Source organism: Erithacus rubecula, assembly GCF_903797595.1.
Source record: "Erithacus rubecula genome assembly, chromosome: 3".
Lineage (NCBI taxonomy): Eukaryota > Metazoa > Chordata > Aves > Passeriformes > Muscicapidae > Erithacus > Erithacus rubecula.
In genome coordinates this window covers 12,506,744-12,529,804 of record NC_136689.1, presented here as the reverse complement: position 1 = coordinate 12,529,804, position 23,061 = coordinate 12,506,744, and the positions used below count along the sequence as shown (strand labels likewise).

Sequence of the window (23,061 nt, the reverse complement as noted above, 5' to 3'; positions counted from 1 at the left end):
CTGATTTGTTATTTTTCTGAAATCTGTTTTGTTACTGTTTTCCCTGATGTACTTTTAGGCTTTTGATCTTCTAGATAATCAACCAACTCTGTATAAATGTAGAATGACTAAGTGATAAAAATCTTAAGTAGTGTAAAATTTTTTCCCAATGGTTGAGAATTTTTGTTCTCTCTAAGAAAGTGAAATCATATTGCAGGTTTTTTGTGCAATGTCCATTAGTGTTAATTTTTGGTATTTTTTCCTCTCACTTTTGTCATACTTTATATATTAGCATCTTCAGCACTTTGTTTCTTTTAACATTAAAAATAATTAGGTGAAATCAGCTCTGTTATAGCTGTCTAACACCATGGTTTATTAAAAAAAAAGATCAAGGAAGAAAATAAATAAGGATGAGAGGGCAATGATTATGGATTTTGAGGTTTACTTCTTTCCTGAGTCTGTCCCAATTGCTGAGTTACCTCTAAATTCTACCTCCTTTTTCCCTTTTCTTTCACATGCTTCAGTCAGTCTCTGCTGCCTGTTGATTTTGTTCCTCCTACTGTTTCTGTACATTGCAGGCATCTGTCATAATTTTCTTCTTGAGCTGTCTTTAGGGAAAGCTAGACTTCTGGGAATACAAACAAGATGAGAAAATGAGAACTCCTACAGGAGGACTATGTTGTTTTTAATTAAAAATCTTCCTGAATTAACTCCAAGGCCTAAGGACAATCCCATTAAAAAAAAAAGGGACTATCTTTCACATTGCACCTAAAGTTTCTGAAACATTTTGGCAAGGGAAAAAAATAAAAACAGATCAAGGTATTGAAGCTGGAAATGGAGAGAGCATGATATTTATATTCACTTTCACTAATGGTTGGTGACATCTCCCTTTGAAATAATAAGCATAAATTTGCTTGTGAAATAAGCAGCATATGTTTTTGTGGTTTAAAACTTGATCTGTTTGCCAGTCTGCTGACATAGTCATTTGTGCCATTGTTCATTGTAACTTAAAACCAACAGCTCTTCTCCAGCCAGTGTTGTAGTATGGCAGGATGATGGTGGAATATCCATTCTTTTGTTGCATAACAGGGAATTTAGCTGTGTAGTACCAGCTGTAATGCATGATAAATTAAAGGTACAGTACAAGAAATGTGATCTTAAATGGAAAGCTTTACTTTATACTTTCAACTATTTATTAACAGAAACTTGATTTTTTAGCAGTTTAGCAGCAAGATGTCCATTCCAGCAGTAGCTGTAGAATAGGCTGGATCTGTTTTGTGGGAATGTTTTTTGCTAACCAGAGGAGAAAGATCTATGGGTTAGATAAGCAGTTATATTCAATTAAAGATCAAACTCTATATAGATGAATCTTTATATTTCTGTTAGAATATGCTGAATAATACCTTTCTAATTGCATGTTGATGAGGGCCCCCAAATATATGTCATTAAAATGCAAACTGCTGTCTGAATGATAAGCTGTCTGATATATAGCAAGGGTAACTTCTAGTAATATTTTGTGCTGCCTTTCAAAGATGTCAGTAGTGATAATTATACTTGATAAAAGTATACACTTGAAACTGTGCTAGCTCTCTTTAAATGTGATGTGTCTCAAACTCTATTTGCCAGGATGTAGCTGCTAATGTAAAGTAAACTGAATTTGTTCCAAATGCAGTCATCTTCTGCTGTTGGGTACCTTTGGCCATCTTGAAAAAGCATTTTATACCAACCTGGTAACTGGTTTATTTTTCTCAAGGTTTTCCCTTATACATTGATGCCTGAAGTTGAGGCCTGGGGTCTTTTAAAGTGCACATATTCCACTTTTCAGAGAGTGGTAATTTCTGGCTAAGATTTTGTAGCCTATTGTGGTCTAGAAAGTATTTAGAGAGACTTTATCCAAACATTTTATTAGTCAGTAAGATGTGATTAGAAGAACATTGAAAGGCTGACAGCAATGGAAATTGTTGTGAAAGGATGTACTAGAGCACAAGCTTGGATGGAATGGGACATGCATAGGAGGGGAGAATGGTCAAATGGGTGATGGGTGATCAAAACTTGCTATTAATAGACTCAGTTAGACTTGAAGATGGGGAAATTGTTATATCTATTATAGAAGGGGTTACTTTTGATGACCTGGGTAAGATCATTCTATTTAAATTTTTTGTTTTACTGAAGACTAAGGAAGTAATGAAATCCAGTTTAAAGGGTAATTTATCCAGAACATATTTCAAAGTTCAGTTCTCTGCTTCTGAGAACGGAAGAGTTAATTTTTCCAACAGTGTAATAATATTTTTAGTTACCAAAATAATGTGTATATACAAATGTCTTCATTAAGAGATTAATAATCTCCTCAAGAGAACAGAGCAGACCCTCAGGTGGAAGATAACAGCTGGGTGGACACCAGGCTGCACCTGGGGTATTAAGAATGTATATATTTGCAGAGATACTGGAGTGAACTAGAAAGAAAGTATTCCATAGCAAGATACTTCTTCAACCTCTGCTTTAAGTCTGAGTAGAGCTTAAATAATAATGGCACAATAGACTCCTCTTTTAATTTAGGTTTAATCAAGGACCTTTACCAATAAACTGTATGAATCTTCATCTGCCTGCACATAACAAAGGCTTGAGATAGAATTCCATTCTCTGTGCACTGGTCTATAATTTCTTAGGCCTTTACTACTCTTCCCTTAATGAATAGAAGGTAAATGAAGCTTGGGAGTTGCCAATTTGAAAATTAGGAAGTTAGAAATTAAGAGAGCCAATGAGAAATAGGGGTTAGATTCTGTGAGTACAGTGGAGAGTAGGGCAGCCTGGATTACTGTGAAATGTCATATTCATAAATTGGCATTATTAACTGCCTTATGGCCTCTGCACTTCATTTGCTCATGTGTTCATTTGTAAGTTTTTAAAACTTCTGTTGAGAGTTTTGTTCAACAGAAAAGCATATGTTGTAAGGAGAATTAACAATGAATCAACCATCTGTCTGTAAGTGGTGAAATCTGTGATAATGCAGAGGTTATACAGAGCTGGCAAAAACTTGCATTGATGTGATTTTTTCTTTTCAGGCAATATGAAGGTGGCTTAAAAATGTTCTCAGTGGTGTTAATTTTCTTTTTTCTTTGAGAAATCCAGTAAGGAAAAAATGATGTTGGTAAAAGATAGGGAGGCAAATAAACATATTTTGAAAGCTTCTGTTCTAGTAATTTTATATTTTATTGCTTATTGGTTTCAGTGGAGGATTGAAGGGAGCAATTTTCCACTTGACTGTATGTGTGTTACTTTATGACAGTTGCAGACAAACTAATTCATTACAGAATGTCTGTGGGATTTTTCTAGTGATGAAAAGTGGGAGAGAGGGCAGAGAGAAAGATTTTCTGATGACAGTTAAAAATAATAAGAAAAATTTACTTGTGAAAAAAGCATTCAAATAGAAGTTTCTTACAGCTGTTTGGAGATCTTTGTTTCAGTCACCTTGGAGTAAGAAGTGAACAAAGCTGTGTTTTGGAAAGGATGGCCTCTGTAACAATATAAATCTTCTGACACCAGTGTGACCAACTTGGAACAAAAAGCGAGAAAACAAGCTTATGGCTTACCAGAATAAAAAGGTGTAATCCTGTCCAGTCTTCTTGGACATAAGTAATAGTTTTCTGCTGTTTTCTGGTTTTGCAGGTTTAAAAAAACAGGAGTAGGCCAACATGGATTGTGTGTATAGTCACCTAAAGCTCAAGAATATCTCTTTGCATGCTTGCTCTTTGCAGTGTCAGTAAATGGAGGCTTACTCATGAATGATGGATTCACCCAATGGCACAACTGCAGGAATTTTGATTTGTAGTGTGCTGTCTTTTCCAGAGTTGATCTGACTGGTCAGATTGGTGGAACTTACACTAATTGACTTGAACACTCCTCAGTCTCAAGATTTCTGCAGTGCTGGAACATCTGCTATGCTTTCTGTATCTCAGGAAACCTTTGTATTGTTTCTTTCTTGGCACATCTGAAAGATTTACTGGTTTTGAGCTTATCATTACCCTGTCACAAAAGAGACAGGGTAACACCCCTGCTGCCTTCACCTCTCAGGTCTGTGCTAACTTCCAAGATATTTGGAACCTAAATATGACAGTGTCCCAGATCTCCATCCATATCAGTTTTCTGAGACCCAGTAGGAGTGTGTTATGTGTCATCCTAAACTTTTGAACTATTTTAAGATTTCATTGCTTTTTACTTACTAGTATAGATTACACACAGATAGGGCAAAAGTCTCTATGCTCTGGTTTATTTCCACTTCTGGAACTCTGCTTTGGCTCAGGAGAAAGATCCACAGTTCTTTTGTAAGTGCACCCACATTCACCCCTTTCCCATCTCAAACTTGCCCACAGCCTGCCTGTGCCAGCTCTGTCCTCTTGGCTGTTTGGTATTTTCCAGTCCCCAGACTTGTTTTCTTAGCTAAGAAGTTCTTCAACTATTCCCATTAGTTCTTCAAATATTTGGTTCAAGTTTGGATGTTTTAATCAGTCCTCTTAGTTTGGTGGGTATATACTAAAGGGTAGATCAGAGCATGCCAGGATATGGCAGCTTAGTAGCAACTTCTGAAAATCTGAAAGTTGTCATAAGTTCTTCTTCTGAAGTACTGTGGACTCTCAGTATATACTGTCATACTCAGTTGATCAGAATAACTTATGCCACCACTTGTCATTGTTGTTGAAAAGTGATTAAGATCTTAAAAAGATTTCAGGAATATCAGTGATTTTCCATTTATATGGGAGCAAATTGATGTCCAATTGTGGAACTTTCATTTGCATATCTTAAGGAAGAAATGTAAGGTAAAAGAAGGTTAAAATGAAAACATTCATAAAGTGTTTTTCAGTATGCAGGTATAATCATATTGAGGACAAATAGTTTTCTGTTTTTGAAGTCAGACAGATTGGAGACAGCATCAAGTTTTAAAGCCTGAGAAAGAAAACAAAGTTGATGCTAATGATTTTTCAAAGGCTGATGCACTTGAGCTGGATTCAGCTTGCTAGTGCTTGTGCTGTAAAAATATGTTGACTTGAACCCTGTTGCTTTTCTATGCTTTTCTTCAGTTCTGTGAGTCTTCAAACAGAATAATTGGAACTTTTCTTAAGACTGTGAAATTGAATGTTAAAACTTCTGTGGTATTTTTGAAAATCTTAGCCTATCAATGAAAACAGACTGACTTCATTGATACCTGAAAAATTGCCATTTGCCTTATGACCAGGGCACATGGAAGAGTGATAGATAAAGGGAACAGGAAGACCTGTCTAACACTTCTGTCACTGGAACTACTGGTGTTACATGCTTGAGTGTTTATTGAAAAAAGGCTGAAGTTCAGCTGGTCCACAGATTTCAGAAATAGCTGCCAGCAGCAGTGACGTCAATGTCAGTTCTGGTGACTGCATTTTACAGTGACTGGTCTGCTGGTATTTGGACTGAAACCACTGAAGGTATTGGATAGTATAAATTGGTGTAAATCCATTAACCTTTTTTGGATTTGCTCTTATTTATGACAGGACCAAGCTCAGGCTGTTGTATAGATATCCTGTGTGTTGTATTTTTTTTTTTTTAATTTTACCCTCTTGTCTTTGTGGCTTTTGGTTTTTTGGTAGCTTTTTTGATGATACAGAGTGAAGGAACTCAATTGTGATTTCAGCTACATGGATGTGTGATTTGGAGAAACATGCTGTTGAGCTTTTGAATGCAAAAGAAGTGGCAGCTTTCAGGCAAGCCTCCAAATCCCTCCCACATATCTGGAGATTATATAATCAAATTGTGTGTGCTTCATGTTGCTAGGACAAAGTAGAAAGAGCAAAGTGAAATTACTTCTCATTTTGTATAAGGAGGAGGCTGTGAGGTGCCAAATTCTGGCACATTGTTACAGCAAAAGTAGTAGGGAATTTTTTTATGGGGATGGCAAGGATGAAGTGCAGATTGCGTCCAGACTGGTCACAGGCAGTAGGTAAAGCTGGTCAGTCAAGCCATTTTTATTCACAACTCAGATGGGAATGAGGGACAGGCAGAGAAAGACAACTCTGTTTTCTAGACCAGAGAGTTTTCATTTGTAGAATCTTGGAGCCCATTTGTGTCCTTTAAATCATAATTCACCACTGTAAGGCAGTGAGGGAACATTTAAACATCATGCTTTGAGGGTTTTTTGTTTATTTGGTTTGTTATGTTCCATTTCTAATTTGCCTCTCTAGCCGGCAAAATCATGATTTACAAAGATGTAATGATGGGATATCTATTTTAAAAAATGTGTCAGAATGCAAACCTTACATTGAACATTTTTATGTATCTAATTTTTAGAAATAAGAACTTGTGGTATTTTGAAAAGCATAGACAAAAATTATTTCACCAGGGTCTTGGATGTTTAAAAAACAGTAACAGTTTTGATCTGTGTTTACTGAGGTGCTAAAAGTTTATCTGTGTCTCACTGAGCAGTGCTGTGCTTTAGCTGAGTCAGGTAGCCTGGTGTAGGCTCCTGGTGAAGTCCCTCCATACCAAACCAAAGCTTTGTTGAAACCTCACTCTGTTGTATTGATGCATTAGGAGCTGTGCATGGAATAACGTGTAATAAATATTAGTGAAAGTGTTCAGCAAGAGCTTTTAGATACTAAATCAAGTTAGCCTGTGGTTTGGCATCTCCCCTGCCCGTTGCTGAGTAGGCTTTTGCATGATAATAACACAGATGGAAACTGAAATCTTGTGTTTTTTCATAGGTAGCAAGGACCTGCAAAATGCTCTGCATTTAATCTATTTTCAAGAAGAAGAAAGAAAACAACTCAAAATATGAATCACAAAACCTGAAAGCTCTCTTCCTCTCTACCTCTAAAGTATTTTCTTCTGCAGACCTAGAAAATATAGTCATTGTTTTACACATGTTAGGGTAGATCTTAGGGTATATCTATACCAGTAGGAAAAAGAGGGCTCTTGATGAATTCCTCTTGGGCTTGTCCAGGTCCTTAGGCAATTTGCAGTGGATCAGCATGTATTCAGTAAGAGATGATACATGAGCATTGTTCCAACAGAAAAGCTGTAACATGGCAGTGCACTGACCTCAGAGTTAACTGGGGCAGTAACATGGACTGTAGCAGATCAATAATTGAGCCCTTACTGAACATTTGGTTTGGACTAGTTTCACTTCTGACTGCTGTGTTTTGATTCCTGCAGCTGATGTACAAGACATTCAGTGCTTCCCTTTGCTGCTGCTTCCCAGAACTACCAGAAGGACAAATGCTTCAGAGGATGAAGAGCACAAAGGTGCTCTCTGAGGATGAAAGTCCATATGCTGCCGTAAATCTGGTGCTGGCTGGACAAGCAATCTGACTTGGTAGAGACAAGTTAGTTAATGTTAAACTACGAGGCAGTGACAGCTTTGCTCCTTGCTTAAAAAATACATGCTTGCCTAGTAAATTCCCAGCTTTGGGTTTAAGTAATTCAGATATTTTGGTAGGTCTCAATGGTAAAGGATCTTTTTGGTTTAATTTGTTTTACTGGTTTATCAGGTTGCAATGTACCAGGATTTTAATGTGACATGCTGGTTATACTGAAGTTCTGCCTGACCTTCTTGCCTGTCTCCTACCTGAGTCAGTGGCAGAGTAATAAAACAGGAACATAACAATATTTGCCCTAAGACTGCACCCTGGGAATTCCATGAGGTGTTATTATGCACTTTCCAATTATTAGTGAATTTATCTTCTAGGAACCTCTGTAATCCCTTTTGAACCCATTGGTACTGTAAGCACTTCAGTGGTGTGTGGAAAGTAGTTACACCATGTTGATGTTGCTGAGGAGCCTTCTCCTTTTGTGTGATTTCAGTATGCCCATATCTCATTGCATTTTTTCCCAATTCCTACAACATATTTTCTGAGAAGGAATCGTCAAAGCATATAATATTGAAGAGGAATTTTGAATGCTTTTTCCTGTGTGCCCCTGTTCTTGCATTTATCTACATCTACCATTTTGTCAACTGGTAACTAAGCTGTTTTTCACAGTTGATGCTGTTTATGATGTTATGTCCTGTTACCTGCAGACTTTGCCATCTTATTAAAATCACTTCAAGGTTTTGAATGTATTGAAAAATGCCAGAGAACAGTTGTTGAAAAGTGACCATTTCATCTTGTGCTTCCTTTCCTATCTTCTTTTGCAGTTTGTGCCTGACCTTTCTAAGCACTCAGTGTTTGCTTAGTTTTAGAAGCAAGTGGCCTGGTCAGAGCCTTTTGGTAGTTTTAAGCTGCACCAGAGGAGATTTAGGTTGGACATTAGAAGAAGGTTTTTTTTAATTTTTTTTTTCAGAAAGGATGTTAGACATTGTCATGAGCTGCCCAGGGAGTTGATGGAGTATTTAAGGAAAGACTGGACATGGCACCCAGTGCTATATGGTGTTCATAGGTTGGACACAATGACCTCAGAGGTCTTTTCCAACCTAATTGGTTCTGAGATTCTGTATATGTGCCAGATCTCCCTTGTGCAAATGTAGAGCTTCAGAAAGTTTGAGAGATGTAACCTTCCATTACAAAAGCCTGCTCAATTTCCCCACTCTGTATCTGGATACTTTTAGTATCAGGACACCATTGTTAAAAATAGGTTTTCAGAGGAGTAGGACCTCCAGGTAAACATCACGTTAATTTTTCAGGTGATTCCTGAATATATGAAATAGTTTGGTTTTTTTTTTTTCACTTTCAAAGGGCAGTCAGAGTTGGATTTGGTACCTGCTTCCTTGCATACAACATGCCAGTTTTACATGCCAGTAAAACTCTCCTATGATGTCAACTGACATGTTTTCATGAAAAAGCCTCTGATAATATTTGAGATGAGGAACTGCTGTCCTGAGTAAAATGACTCACTGTATTTAATTATTTTATTGGCAGATTAGACATAGGCCTTTGAATTGGAAAAAGTTTTCATGTCTGCTTAGGAATTGCTGAAACATTTAATCTATGGTGTGACTAAATGCATTCCTGACAGCTGTACAATTTGCTAATGATGTGGTTATTCCTCCCTGTCAGTAGGTTGCCTCAGTAGATTGTCTTTGAGGAGACTTGATAAAATCAGTCTGATTAGCATGCTGCATTAGGTATTCTCTTTTCTGATTTAATACATTGTTTTTCTGATTCTCTTTTCTCATAGCAACTCTTAAAGCAATGTTCTAGGCTCATGTGTGGTGGTTTTAGCTGTTCTGTGGTTGCTGCTTTTGGTGTGTCTAATGGGTTGAGCACAGGTCAGAATTTGGCAATGAACATTTGAACATGTTGAGCTATTTAAGGCAAAAAAAAAAAAGGCTCTGAAGACTGAACTTGGTGAATTTAATTAGTATTTCCCTGGCAGGCATAATAGGAAGTGTTTGTTCAAAAATGTTGCATTACATATGGCCTGACATTTGGATGTATCTTTCCAGTAGCCTTGGTGCCTGGAACAGTTCCCATAATCTGGAAATAAGATACTGCTTAATAAGTAAGCAACACACAGTGTCAATATGCATAGTTAGAAGCATGACTGGATTAGTGTAGTGCATTATTTTATATATATTTTTAATTAGTTTTCTATTATAAATGTATCAGGAAAGATTAGGGAGGTCTGACTGTGTCCATCTCTGTGCCTGAGGAAGAACAGAGACCTAATTGTTTGATGATATTACTTGACATTTTAGTAGGTCCTCTCCTGAATCTGGAAGGCTTCTCAGGGCAACAGGTTTTTCTAAAAAAGGAATCCAGATGTTCAAGCAAACTTAAAATATACTCATGGTTTTGAGAAAAGGCTTGAAAGATTAATGAAGAGAAACTGATTCTGGGACTTTCAAGATTGTTTATGGAGGACATCAGGAGAGAGTGGGATGTGAGGACACAGAATCCAGCTTCATTCATGAGGCATTGTGAGCAGTCTGCAGCCTGTTCTGGGTGACAGTCAAATCAGAAACTTTATAACCAAGAGAAGAATAATTTGTTTTAACCTTAGGTGACTGCATCTTGGTTCAAACTGAGTTTGCCACCCCTGGTTCCGTGTATAGACAGTGGAAAAGGGTTAGTATGTCCAGAGAATGATGTGTCTGCTCTATCACAAACATTTGTTTTAGGATTTTGTGAAATAGCTGCTAATGAAATGCATTTCTAGAAGTTCATACTTTATTTATTGAGATACAACTGGATGGCTAGCTTTGAGTTACACACCTAAAAAGTAGGTATAAAGTTTGGACAAGATAGTCCTGTGACCCCCTAAGTATGTACTCTTTTTTCTGGCTGCCTAGATTAATACTTGGAGTCTGATGTACAGAGCTATGGATTAAGTGCAGAATGACACTGGGATTTTCATGGAGCACTGACTTTATTCCTTTTCCTCAGTTCCTCATCTGTAATGGAAATAGCTGTACCCTCTTCAACTTTTTTGCCCATGCTGCACATAATTTACCCTTGCTCTGTGACTTGTCTTTGGAGTTCTGTTTCAAAGTGCCTCTCCCCCTTCTTACCAGTGGCACAGGTATCCCTGTTCTGGGTTTGGTCTGTAAGGTTTTATCTGCCTGGATTTAGAATGGCTGCATTACTTTATCAGGTCAGTCTCAAGATTTGAGTATTACATGTGATGGCACCTGACTTGGAAGAAAAAAACAGATAGGAAATTGGTTTTATCCTTTTTTTCAGTTGTCCGTGGCTTTCATGAAGTGCTGGAGAGCTGCAAGATATTGAATCTGAAACTAGTTGTTGCACTGGGACTGGGTGTTACTAGTCCTGGGCATGGAGCCAGTGTAATCTTGGAAGTAATTTCATGTTTGGGACAAGAACAGAACATTTCTGTAGGATTTTGACTTAAAAGTAGGTTTAAGACTTTTCTGTGATGGTTTAGACCTATTCAGATTAATATACTAGTCATGATGAAGATAGATGGCAGTTGGCCATTACTGTAAATTCACAGAAAATAACAAGATCAATATACTGCTTTTTATCTTACTGGAAATGGTAGTTCCTATAGTGACAATTCATAACATATTCAATTGTTGTAAGGTGCTTTCTTAAGATCATCACTTAATGGCTCTGAGCTGCCTCTTTTGAGAACAGATATGGATTAAAGAACTGAAAGACTTAAAATAAATGTCCATTAAATATCTGTATCTTCTTCAGAGTTCAATTAGAATTTTCCTTCTTTTGGCTCTCTTTTGTGTGCCTGGTATATGGGATGCACGAGTGTGGAAGTTTCAGGGGTTTAGGTTTTAGAGGATGTAGTGTCTGGTGTATGGGTGTAATGGCATGGCTGCCTCTGAAGTGGATATGTGTTCAGAAAGAAGTGTGATACCTGTTCTGCCATCAGATTTTAATGGCACTGAGCCTTCTGGCCACAACAGCTGAGTAATGCACGAGTGCATATACATGTGTATATGCTTTAATCATGTATGTCTGTGGCCCTTTGCATACACTGACTGATGTAGAGATTCACTGATAAGAGAGGTTTGGAATATCAATTGACTTTCAGTTTTAGGTGACAATTTGTATGTATGAATTGGCACTGTATCTTGGTAACTTGGTGATTGGTTGCCATGTGAATACAAATCTGCAGAGGAAAATTTTAAAGCCTGTTATTGTAGTTTGCCAAATATCCTGGGGTCCTCCTTAGAAAGGATTACAAGTTATATTTTTGCATATTAAAAAGCAGCTACTGTCCCTGAAGTCAGAAATGTACCTTTGCAAGTGTTGTATAATACACTTGCAGTACATTTTCTGAAAAACTAGGGTCAGTATTTTTTCTCTTTGTATTTCATGGATTACCTACTTACTTTAACTTTGGGTCACACAGCTCCATAGGGAAGCAAAAGAAGAGAAGAGAGCCTGGAAAAATGCCATTTTCACTGGCACTTTTAAAAATCATTTCTGTAAGGGAATGAGAAAGGGTGAACTCGTTGTACCCTGCTGGGCTGGTGTGAGAGCTCCTGAGAGCTTCTATCATATCATAAGATGCCCTTTTCCAGATGTGTAGTTGAGCTGCAGCTCAGGCTCCTGTGTCCTGGTTTGCAGAATATAATGAATCATTGAAGTCATGCAGTTTCTTACTGATCTGTGTGGCAATAATGTCTGTGTTTTGAGGAATGGTGGAATGCATGCACCTTGCTGCAAAGCTGCAGATAATGCTTCAATCTAATATTCAGGCTCATAATGTCAGCTCAGCTGTGAAAGGATGATGATTATGCTGCTAACTTTGTATTGATCTGTGTCTTCAAGTAAAATTGACTCACTTTGCTGTAGCTTAACCCAGCAATTTCTGCTAACTGGTATTGTGTGTTTGGCTCAGTGACAATAATCCCTTGCCAGCTGCTAACCTCTAGCTTAAATTTGTGGCAAGAGCAGCTGGGTTCACAGCCAGCCTCTCTTGGGGCATGGATGGCTTTATGTCTCTTGGTGGGAGAGCATGGTGGTACTGTTTGAAACAAGTAAAATAATGTGGTATGGCATCAGCTGGTGTAATTTGTTTATGTCTGTAATGATACTGTGTTTAAAAGATTTTACATGTGTCATGTAAAGTATCATAATTAGTGGTAAGTGAATTGTAATGTATTTTTTTCTGATATATTTGCATGAAGAAAGATAAATTGGTTTTTTTAATTATTATTTTTTTGAAAAAAGTCTCACAATGCTATATGTTCCCTTCTGTCTGCCTTTGAATCTAATAGGGGAGAAAAAATTAAGTTTTAAAGTGGTGCATAAGTTAAGTAAAAGTGTGTTAGGGAGAAAGCATTTATGGTGCTCAGTGTTACAGGGGCATTAGAGAAATGCATAAATTTCAGTTTGAGGTTAATAGGACAGTGACTTAGTTCCTTTTGTTGCTACATGTGCTGTAAATGGGGTACAAGTAATATTGACAAAGGAGGCAGTAGTTAAGGTGTTAATAAATCCTACTGGAAACAGGTGATGGAGCTGTTGAGGTGGTGACATTCTGCTGCTTTATGCAGAAATGCACTCGGAGTGGTGAGACACCAGCCTGTGTTCCTGAAGGTCAGCACAGGGATAGGATCACATCCAGTGTGCTCTAGCTGGCTCTGTGGCATTTAATCAAGGAAAGATAAGTTAGTAAGAGAGAAGGTAGAGCTGGGAACCTGAGTACTGTGTTCTCAGGTACCCACATCAGTAGTCTGGTAACAAAATGAAAAGGTGGTCAGTGAGAAAATGAGCAGTGATGGGAGATGCCTGGGCAGCAAAGCAGGATGCTGTTAAAATGGGTGCTGTAGTTTCTCTCCCCAGCCTACATTACCTGAAGGCAACTAAATCATACATGGTTATTGGGGGGAATAAAAGGTTTTGTGGAGTTACTGTTTATATTGCTTATCATATTTAGAGCAGACCATGCTTCTGAAAAAATGTGAGCAACCCTTACCCTGTGTTTGTATTTTAACGGCAGATCTGAAACACCACAGACATTCCTTGCCTTTTGGTGAGAGGTGTTTACAGCAGTTTTGCTTGGCTTCAGCTGTGTGTCCCTGACAGTGTGTTCACCCAGATGAGTTGAGGAAGGTGCTGTTTGCAGTTCTGAGACCTTTGAGGGAGGCTGCTGCACCTGCTGGCTCTGGCTCAGGCCACCCGTGTCTGCTGGGCTGAAACCTGCTCTGTCCTCAGTGCCAGGGAGTCAGAAGCAGTGGGAGGTCTTGTGTGTGATGGACTTGCAGGGCTCCACTTGCTGTCCCAGTGCAAAGCTTTTCATTCCAAAAGTCATGTTACACTCTCAGTATAATGAAAACAGTGTTTCACAGTGAATTTTTGTCCATGAAAACCTGTAATGTCCTAGGGGTTGTTTTTCCTCAGCTCTGGAGTCAGTCTGTGTGTATTCCAGCATGCCTGCTTGATATCCCTGGATATCCTGCATAAGAAACAAGTTTTGGGCCCAGTTGTGATTCTTGAGCTAGCTTCTGTTGGAACTCTTCTTAAAAAAAAAAAAAAATAAATAAAAGATTACTTTTATAAGACTGGTGGGAGGCTTTCTATGAGGGCAGTTTTCAACTAAAGGGTTATCAGTGTCCTTTATCCTGTAGCATGCCTTGGGCATGCTGTCAGGAAGGAGGGCAGGCATGCTCACACAAGTGCTTGTCACTGTTCTTGCTAATTTTGGAAGGAAACTGAAATCTTAAAGGCACTGTATTTGAGAAGTTGTTTCACTTTGCTGGCCTTAAATTTTCAGTCAGATAAGCAAAGGAAAAGTGATGTTCTTGTATGTCAAGATATTTTTATCTAAAGAAGTAGCATTTAGAATAGATATTGTTCTACATTCTATTATTGTATTTTATTTTTCTTGCACTTCAGATGTTTTAGGGTAATGTAAAATGAATCATGCCTCATGATATTGAGGTTCTGGAGTGTGTCCAAAGGACACTGAGGCTTCTGAAATGACTAGAGCACAAGTGTTAGGAGAAGGGGCTGAGGGAGCTGGGAGTGTTTGTCCTGGAGGAAACCAGGCTCAGGGAATGACCTTATTGCTCTCTGCAGCTCCATGAAAGGAGGCTGCAGCCAGGTGAGAATTGGCCTCTTCTCCCAGGCAGCCAGTGATAGCACAAGAAGAAATGGCCTCGAGTTGCATTGGGAAAGGTTTAGATTGGGTATTAGGAAACAATTCTTTACTGAGAGGGTTGTCAGGTGTTGGCACAGGCTGCTCAGGAAAGTGGTGGAGTCACCCAAGAATCACAGAATGTTGAGTTGAAAGGGACCCTAAAGATCATCCAGTCCAAACCCTCAACATCTTCCACTGCACCTTATCTGGCCTGGCCTTCAACACTGCCAGGGTTGGGGAGTGCACACTCCCTGGAAAATCACAGTTAAGTGCTCCTTTGGATTGAAGAAAAGGTCAGCCTGTTAGCCTGACTCCAGCCTGCATTACGGCCTCAGTTATCTTCATGTGTAGGTCCTAGAAGGAAATTATCCTCACTGGGATAGAGCTTTAATTTCTGCTGTGTGCACACCTTGAAACGTATTCCAAAGACTTGGAACAGTGCAAAAGGAAAAATTTTAAAATTTTTAACTTTTATTTTATTTTTCTTTTGGTTCTCTAAGGTTCTCAAATATTTGCATTCCATTGTTCATATAGCCTACTTTTAAAAATGACTGAATAAGTTTCAGTGGTTATTAAGTAAGTCTGTTTTGATTGCCAGTTCTTTGGTACAACAAGAAGAAAAAAAGAACTGAGTAGTGCACTTAAATTTCTCTTTTGCCTTTTCATCTCTAATTTCTACAGTTACCCAGTCTAAATTTATCTTGACCAAATTTCTGCTAGGGTATTAGTACAGACCAAAAGACTTAAAAAATTTAAATTTTAAAAGCATACTTAGAAATCTTACAAAGCAGGAGCATATATTCTTCCAGTTCATATTTGTGTTCACATTAGTGTTAATCTCAGAATACTTTTTACTTAGATTTTCTCTATGATTTTAACTTCTACAAGAGATATTATTTAATGTCTCCATCTTAAGATGTTTGCATTCAAGAAGTGTTTTTATTCTCTTGAGTGTTGGCTATGGAACTTGGTTTGCCTGAAGGTCATGCTGCTCTATTTGAAGCACTGTCTTTGTAGGCTTCATTGAACTGTGTAGCCTGTCACTGACAGTGCTGTCCCTGGAGGGATATTAAATACTCTGAATGTGACACTTAGGGACATGGCTGGACCATCCAAGTGGTGGACTTGGCAGTGCTGGCTTCATAATCTTAGAGGTCTTTTCCAAAGTAAATAATTCTATGATTCAGTGATTTTATGTTATACTCAAAAGCCAGAGGAACAGTATTTGAACATGATGGAAATGCATGTATGTATTATATGTTTTATATGTTGTGTTAGGCACTTTTTACAGTAGACAGTTGTATTTAAGTAAGGAGAATGCTCCTGATTTAATAATAGAATTGTTGCTCTCTTCAGTCCATCCTGAATTCTGCATGGAATGGGGAGAAATAGTCTTTTCCCCTATATTTTCCTGTGGGGAAGAGAATAGAGAAATATTTGCATTAGTAATTTTTTTCTTGTCTTCTTCTGTCTTATATATCAATAAAACTTTTAAAACTAGTTTTGGTTGTAGTTAAAGCAAAAACTAATAAGTGCAGTACTGGCACATTTAAAAAAACTTCCATGAGATGAGCTTGAGAGGAAAAAGATTTATTAATTGCTATTTTTCATGTTCTAAAGGTAAGGAGACATTAAACAAAAGACTTATGTTTCACATAATGCCAGGTCATTTAATTCACTCTTGAAATGTGTCTAGTTAGTTGAGAGAGACTGCTGTGTGAGGGAAAGCAAATCCTGAAAAAGTGATACAAAACTTAAAATCCTGCATGCAAACCTTGTTTACTCTGTGGAAAGTTACATTTGTGATTTGTTTCTAGAAGAGAAAATAAATATAGCTGTGCCCGTAAGAATTGCTCTGGGCTGTAACTTGGCTGACTGGTCAAGCACAGCTGTACAGAAATGAGCATTATTTGCCACAGAGGGTTTATTTTATTGGTGAACTATCTCTGCCTCCCTCGAAAACCGAGATCAGAGCAGAGCCTGGAACAGAGTCACCATGTAATTGGAACTTGCTGAGAAATGTCATGCCTGTCGTGTGCTTGGAAAGGTAGGCAGAGAATACTGTAGCTACAGGGTAGCAAAGATCACATCCAAGTTTTTCCAGCAACCTAGCCAAACCTGAAGGAGTTCACCCTTCCAGCCAATTGGCTTTTGAAAGCCTTCCAATTTCCAGCTTTCTTTTCTTTTAATAATCCGTGTTAAAGTGTACTGGAACATGATCACAAACATTTGTTCTTGCAAGAATACTGCATGCAGCTGAGAGGCATTTTTGTTTGTGGTAGGTTAGTTGCTGCTTAGATTGGACTTGAAGTGTTGTAAAAAGTTACAGCTAGATCTTGTGGTCTGATATGGGTAAATCTTTATGCTGTGATCGTGTGGTGTTCGAATTACATGAGCTGAAACTTCTAGTCATGGATCTCACATCTTGGAAGTTTTAGTGTAAAAGCAGGTGCAGTTGCTGTTACTAGCCAGTGAAATCAGTCTGTGCATTCAGTCTTGTTTTGTCTTGAAACTTGCCATCTTCTTTGAAACCTCTGAACAGAAAGCACCCCAGTGCTTTGTTTATTTATTCCAGTGAATTATTTTAGTCACAGTGTTTGAGGCATCCCACGTTTTGGAGACATTGATGTACAGACATCTCAAATGGAAACTTTACTGCTAGATTTAGTCATAGGGCTTTCCAATTGTAAGGTTGTATCATGCCTCTTTTGCATAAATTATAGTGCTTTAAAATAAAATGTAAGAAAATGGATAATAATGGTGAGAGCCCTTTTTAATCTTGTTTCTTTTCTCTCTGTTCCGTTTTAACATTTGTTTTTAGCTTCAGCTAGAGACAGATGAGGGAGATCCTCTTAGCTGAGGTGTCCTTTTAACTCTTACCAACTCCTCAGGGAATGCTAATAACATAATAATGTTTAAGGGAGTATTTTCATTACTGTACTCATGGCTAATTGCTGTTAATAGAAGGGAGCAGCCCACCAGGCTAAGAAAGAAGCAGAAGGTGTTATGAGAATTTTGGAATTTATTTCAGCAGTGTTTTCTAGGTTCAGTGTTGGGGAAGCTTATCTCCTTGTCTGTGCCTGCAGAATACTGTTTCTGTTTCTCTTCCCACAGATGACATCAGCTCATTCCTATGGGCTGGTACAGTGAGAGCAGGAGCAACAACTTCACTCTTTCTACTAGTTGGGCAAATTACACTTCAGATGCTGCTGGGGCACAGAGGTGGCATGGGCTGGGGAGTCACAGTTGTGCTGGTTCCCACTGGTGTCAGGACATGTGGAAAGCCCTGCCTTGACATCTCCTCATGATGAACAGCATCCCCTTAGCTCAGGTCACCTGTGCTTCCCTTTCCCTTTGCTCTGGTGGTGATTGCTTTCTCTTCTGTTTTGACACGCTTCCTGGAAGTGTGTAGGGCTTGGGTATTACTCATGGCTTGCATTCTTGTAATTGCTCAATGGGAACCTTTGTGGGGTTTGTGTTGTTTTCTACCCACTACAGGCAGTCACTCTGTAGTGTTAGGCTGTGGGTGGAGAAAAGATGGCAAAGAAGTAACGTAATTTGTGTAGTGTCTGGTCAGTTCACTTTCCTCTGCTGCATGCCTTGGAGGTCTGCTCTTAACTCAAATCCCTTTCAGTAATTTAAAAAAAGTAATCTTACAGGATGAAGAAACATGGATGAATTTAATCTTGAAGAATATGATAAGTCATTAGTATGGGACGCTGTCTGTTTGCTAAATGGTAATGGTGGCTATGCAGTGGCAGTGATAGCTTGTGGTCCTAGGGACAAAGGGAAAGAAGGAGAGAATTTCACCAGGTTATTTCAGAATTGAGGAAGAATAAAACCAGTGGTTTACTCAGTTTAGACTTTATTCTGTTATCAGATCAGCATCAGAACTTTGGTGGTGCAAACTTACCTGTCTTTCATTGTTCTAAAGGAAGGAAATAACATCTCATTTTTCTAACAGAATAAACACATTTTCAGACCTGCTCCCTGCTGCAGCCCACATGCGCTGCTAGAAAAGCAACTGTGTTGGTTTTTCCTGTTTGTGTCACGCAGAAGCTTTGATGTGTATTGCTCATAAGTTAGTTGCTACAGCACCCATCCTTCATTCTCTTGTCATGCCCTCTCCTATCACAGTAAAACTCATGAGCTGAAGAAGCAAATTGGGTTTTTTGTTAAAGTTTTGCCACAAAAGATTTAGTCTCACCCTTTACTGTTTTTTATCTTGCATAATGTAGTCTAACCACAATGTTGAAAATGTACCTCTTTCTGAAGAATTACAGCAAAGATTGGTGCAGTTTTAGAAAGCTTACAGATGTGCCACTGGGATTTGCTGAGCTTTTGTGCTTAATAATTTAAATATTCCTATTTCTGAAGATTTTATAGACCTTGGGCTTGAGGCCCCTGGGATTATCTGATCTGACCTGCATATGAATCATAAGCAAGTAACTTGCATAAGTTATTCTTAAATTGAGCCCAAATAGTCATGCTGGACTAAAGCCCAAAGATGTTTGGCTGAAGCCATCCTCTTGAAAAGGAAAACATCAAGATAAGTTGAGTGCATGTTCCTTGGGTGTGGAGCTTCACTGCCTAATTGTCCTCCCTCTTTTATCATCCAAGGCCATAATTAAGATATTTCTTTCTGCTTTTTCCACTGTTTTTGATATATTGTGTGGTAGATTAGAGAGTGCTTTCAACTTACAAGTTGTATGCAAAAAGCAGACACCTCTTAGCTTTCCTTTTTCTCAGTTACAGTATCAAGCCTCTCAATTGAAGGTATTTTCAGCAGTCTGTCACTCTTGGAGCTCACCTCTACACTCATCTAAACTTTATTCTTACTCTTTGCTCTTTAAAAAGTGCAGACTGAGGCTGCATTCAGGTTTTTTTTGGTCTCAGTAATGCTTTTTAAGATCTTGTTTTGAGATTTAAAATCTTGTCTGGGCTTTAGCCCAAGTCTGAAGACAAACTGTTTCACAGTTTGCTTCTTTTTATGGCCATATTTGAATGCAGCTGCTGTAGCTTTAGGAATTAAGTTTCTCATAGTGAACACAAGGGTGAATCTTGTTGGGGTCTTCTGGTGGTTGTCTTTAACTTCAGCACAGTTATGTACCTAATTAAGTTATATGCACAATCTACTCTTCTTTTTTCCTCAGAGAGCAATTTTATTTTGATGTGATGCATCAAAATGGCCATTATAATAACTGTTAATTCAGCTGCTGCTAAGCAAATAAGATAATGCAATATTAAATATATTTGTGTGTATTTGTTACTTTTCTTGTCCAAATCCTCCAAAAATTGTGTGAATTCTGTTAGACATGTGATCTCTTATTTGAAGTGAGTGTGTCTGACTTAGCCTTGGCTAACCAAGAATTAGGTTTCATTTATATATGCAGCTATCAATCAATCTATAGGTATAGATTTGTGCATGTGTACATGTATTTATAGGCACAAACCTTTGGTTCCTAATCTTTAGAATACAAAAGCTCTGAATTTTCATGGGGTACCAGACTGTTGAGGTGTTTACAGGATGTGGATTAAATTTTGCATAATTTAACAGTCCTTTAGTAACGAAAAAAAAACCAAAAAAAACCACCCCGAAACAAACTTGATCTTTGAACTAGGAAAAAAATATAGAAAAATATTTCAATTCTATTTAACAGAAAAGAAAGCTACAATGAAAAATTTGGACTATCTACTTTGGACTATCTATGAGAAAATGGCTTTTTCTATTTTGGAGTCCTGGATAACTGTTGTAAGCAGTACCCATTGCTATTCTTTAATTTGAATGCTGTGATGAGTTGCAGGGCAGACTTAGTAATGGAGAACATTTTTGTGCAGGTTTTGAGACTTAAAATTCCGGCTCTCATTTTCCTCTTGTGAATAATAGACTGTTGCTTGTGTGAGTTAAATCTCTTTTTATCTTTGTTTCATAACAAAATGGGTAAACCTTTCCTGTTGTGGCTGGCTTTCATGGTATTTTTCAAATTCTAGAAAGAACTAGTAATAACACAAAAGCACTATGAATATACTATTTTCTTTAGGATGGACTTAACCTTTTTATGATAATGCTCTTTGGTGACAAGTTACTAGCTTTAGATATTTGTCTATCATTTGAACTCTTTCTTCTGTAACGTGTTTTGTAGTGACAGATCTGTCAGGATTTGTTGCCATATTCAAAAAGACATTAAAGTTGTACAGTGAGTTAAGGCATCCAAGAACCACCAGAGACTGAAATCTTACATGTTGTGAATCATCCATTCTAATACTCCAGTGTGCCAGCAGTGGTGGTCCGGAGTGATGTGGTTCACAAGTGGCTGTGGGATGCTTGGATTTGCCTAACCCTTTTCCCTGGAGGAGCTGGGGGGACTGGTTGCAGGTGCACCCCAGACAGTGCTTACTTCTGCCTGTGCTGTTGATCAGAGGGGTGTGGGGAGCCAGCCCCTCTCAGCAGCACCTGTCCCCTTCTGGCCACACTGAGCTGGGGAAAACAGGCTTTGCCTTTCCCCATACCCATATTCTCCTCCTCTGAGTTCTGTGCAGGCAGTTTGAGAAGGACAGATGGATGTGTTTGGTCGTGCCTGTTGCTGGGGAGGATGTGAGAGAGGAGGATGTGTGCTGCTCTGTAGGGTTCAGTGGTGGGAAGGAGCCACAGTTGCTCTCTGGCTTGGACTGTTGGCTCTGCCAAGATAATTTAAAATCCCTGGGCTGTCCTTTGCAGCTGCTGAGATGGGTTTTGCTGGCCTTCTTTCAGCTCCTGTCAGAAGAATAATAGTTTATCTGAGAGCCAGTGTTTTTGGTTGTTCATGCTTTTTTCAGACAGACTTTTAAGTCCTTTGTTGGTTTACTGCTTCTGCAAAATAGCACCTTGTAACACAGGCATCTTTGGGAGATGCGACTTGACTGTAAGATGTGGCAATTGGTTTTCCTTTCTTTTCAGCCCTGCAAACAAACTGTGAGCCTGTACCAGGTTGTTATTATTTCTCAAACAGCTAATTTTCTATGCTTGAAGGAAAGAAGTGCTTTTCTGATTTTCTGTATTTTGCAAGCTGCATTCAGTGTTGTGTTCCTGATCCTATTTTATCGACTGAATTTACACTGCTGTACTTTGAAATGTTTGCATTTAAAAAACCTTGGTTTTAAAAACCTGTGGTGTTTTAAAAAAGAAAAGGCTTTCTTTTCTGGTGATGTATTGTGCTGATAAAAGAGGAAGAGGTTGACAAAAGATAATGTATTTTGCATTTTTAAATGCTGATTGCTCTTCACGTAAGGAAAAGCATCTAGAATTCAGTTTAACAGAAAAACCATCTTGAAATGGAAAACAGTTTACACCAGCATTGTCTATTTCAATGGGTGATTATTTTTTTCTTCTATATGTCTAATTAAGATGCATAGAGTAACATGAAAACATTCTAGTTCAGTCCTTTGAAGTCAGAACTGCTAGCATGAGATGACACTCATAGAATCTTCTCCAAACTTTTCTGTGATTTCTGGGACAACCAATATAGTCTTCCCTTGAAATCCCTAGATTCCCTTTCTTTTGTGGCATTTATGTTAATGATAATAGTGATAAGACCATTTGCAACTGAGAAGTTGCACTTCTACATTTCTTGATTCTTCCCTGTAGCAAGACGATCAAGCTGTGCCCGGGTTTCCAGCAGCATGTCAGGATGCTCATCTCATGGGCCACAGAATGCAGGGAGGTGAAAAGGAAACCAAGAGAGCATAAAAGGGAAAAATACAAACAGAAAGTACATTTGTAAAGAGATGTGTGATGAGGAGAAAAATGCAGGGAAGTGGAAAACCTAGTAAATTATTAAATGAAAGGTCAAGGAGAGTGGAGTAGGGGCGTGGGTGCTGAAGGAGCAGGGGAAGCTGTAGACAGAAGAATTTGACTCTGGGGCAAAAAGACTTTGTTTTCCTAAGATCTGGGGCTTAATTTCCAGTTTTATTGAGCTTTCACAAGGATGTGGAAGTGGAATGAGAGAATTGTAGAAACTGGGATAACCACAGAAGATAAAAGTACCAGTGCTCCTATGTAGTCCCACATAAATGCCTGCTTAAAATGCAAGAGAATGTGCTTTTGGAAACAGAGAATGTAAGAGAACTAAATTCGAGGAAGCCACACTGGGAGAGCAAGGAAATGCTAAAAAAATATGTACTATTTTAGTAGGTTTAGTACTAAACATACAACTAACATACTAGTTTAGTATGTTTTCCAGTGAATACAGGTCTATAAGTTTTAGCAGATTTAGTGGTGGAATGGAATTTGGGAAAAAATAAATTCACTGGATTTTAACCTTGATAAGGAAAATCATTCATAGAAGTTTGTATAAAGTATGATAGATTTGAATTTGTAGCTGGTAGATATCTTTTAGGACTGGTTTGGGTTTTTGGGGTTTTTTGGGATTTTTTTTTTTTTTTTTTTTTTTTTTTTTTGTAGTTGTGGAGATTTTTTGTTTCTTTTTTAAAGGTTGTTACTGCAAAGAGTGTTAAACTATGAAAGTGCAATATTTTTCTAATCTTGACCATATAAAACACTCTGGCCTAGATTTTACT

General features: G+C 38.2%; 1 protein-coding gene across 1 annotated transcript in view; it reads left to right on the top strand.

The window, feature by feature from the left end:
- The window catches only part of CCNY (cyclin Y), a 118,376-nt gene that overhangs the window by 48,131 nt on the left and 47,184 nt on the right, over nucleotides 1-23,061 (top strand). The window lies entirely within an intron of this gene.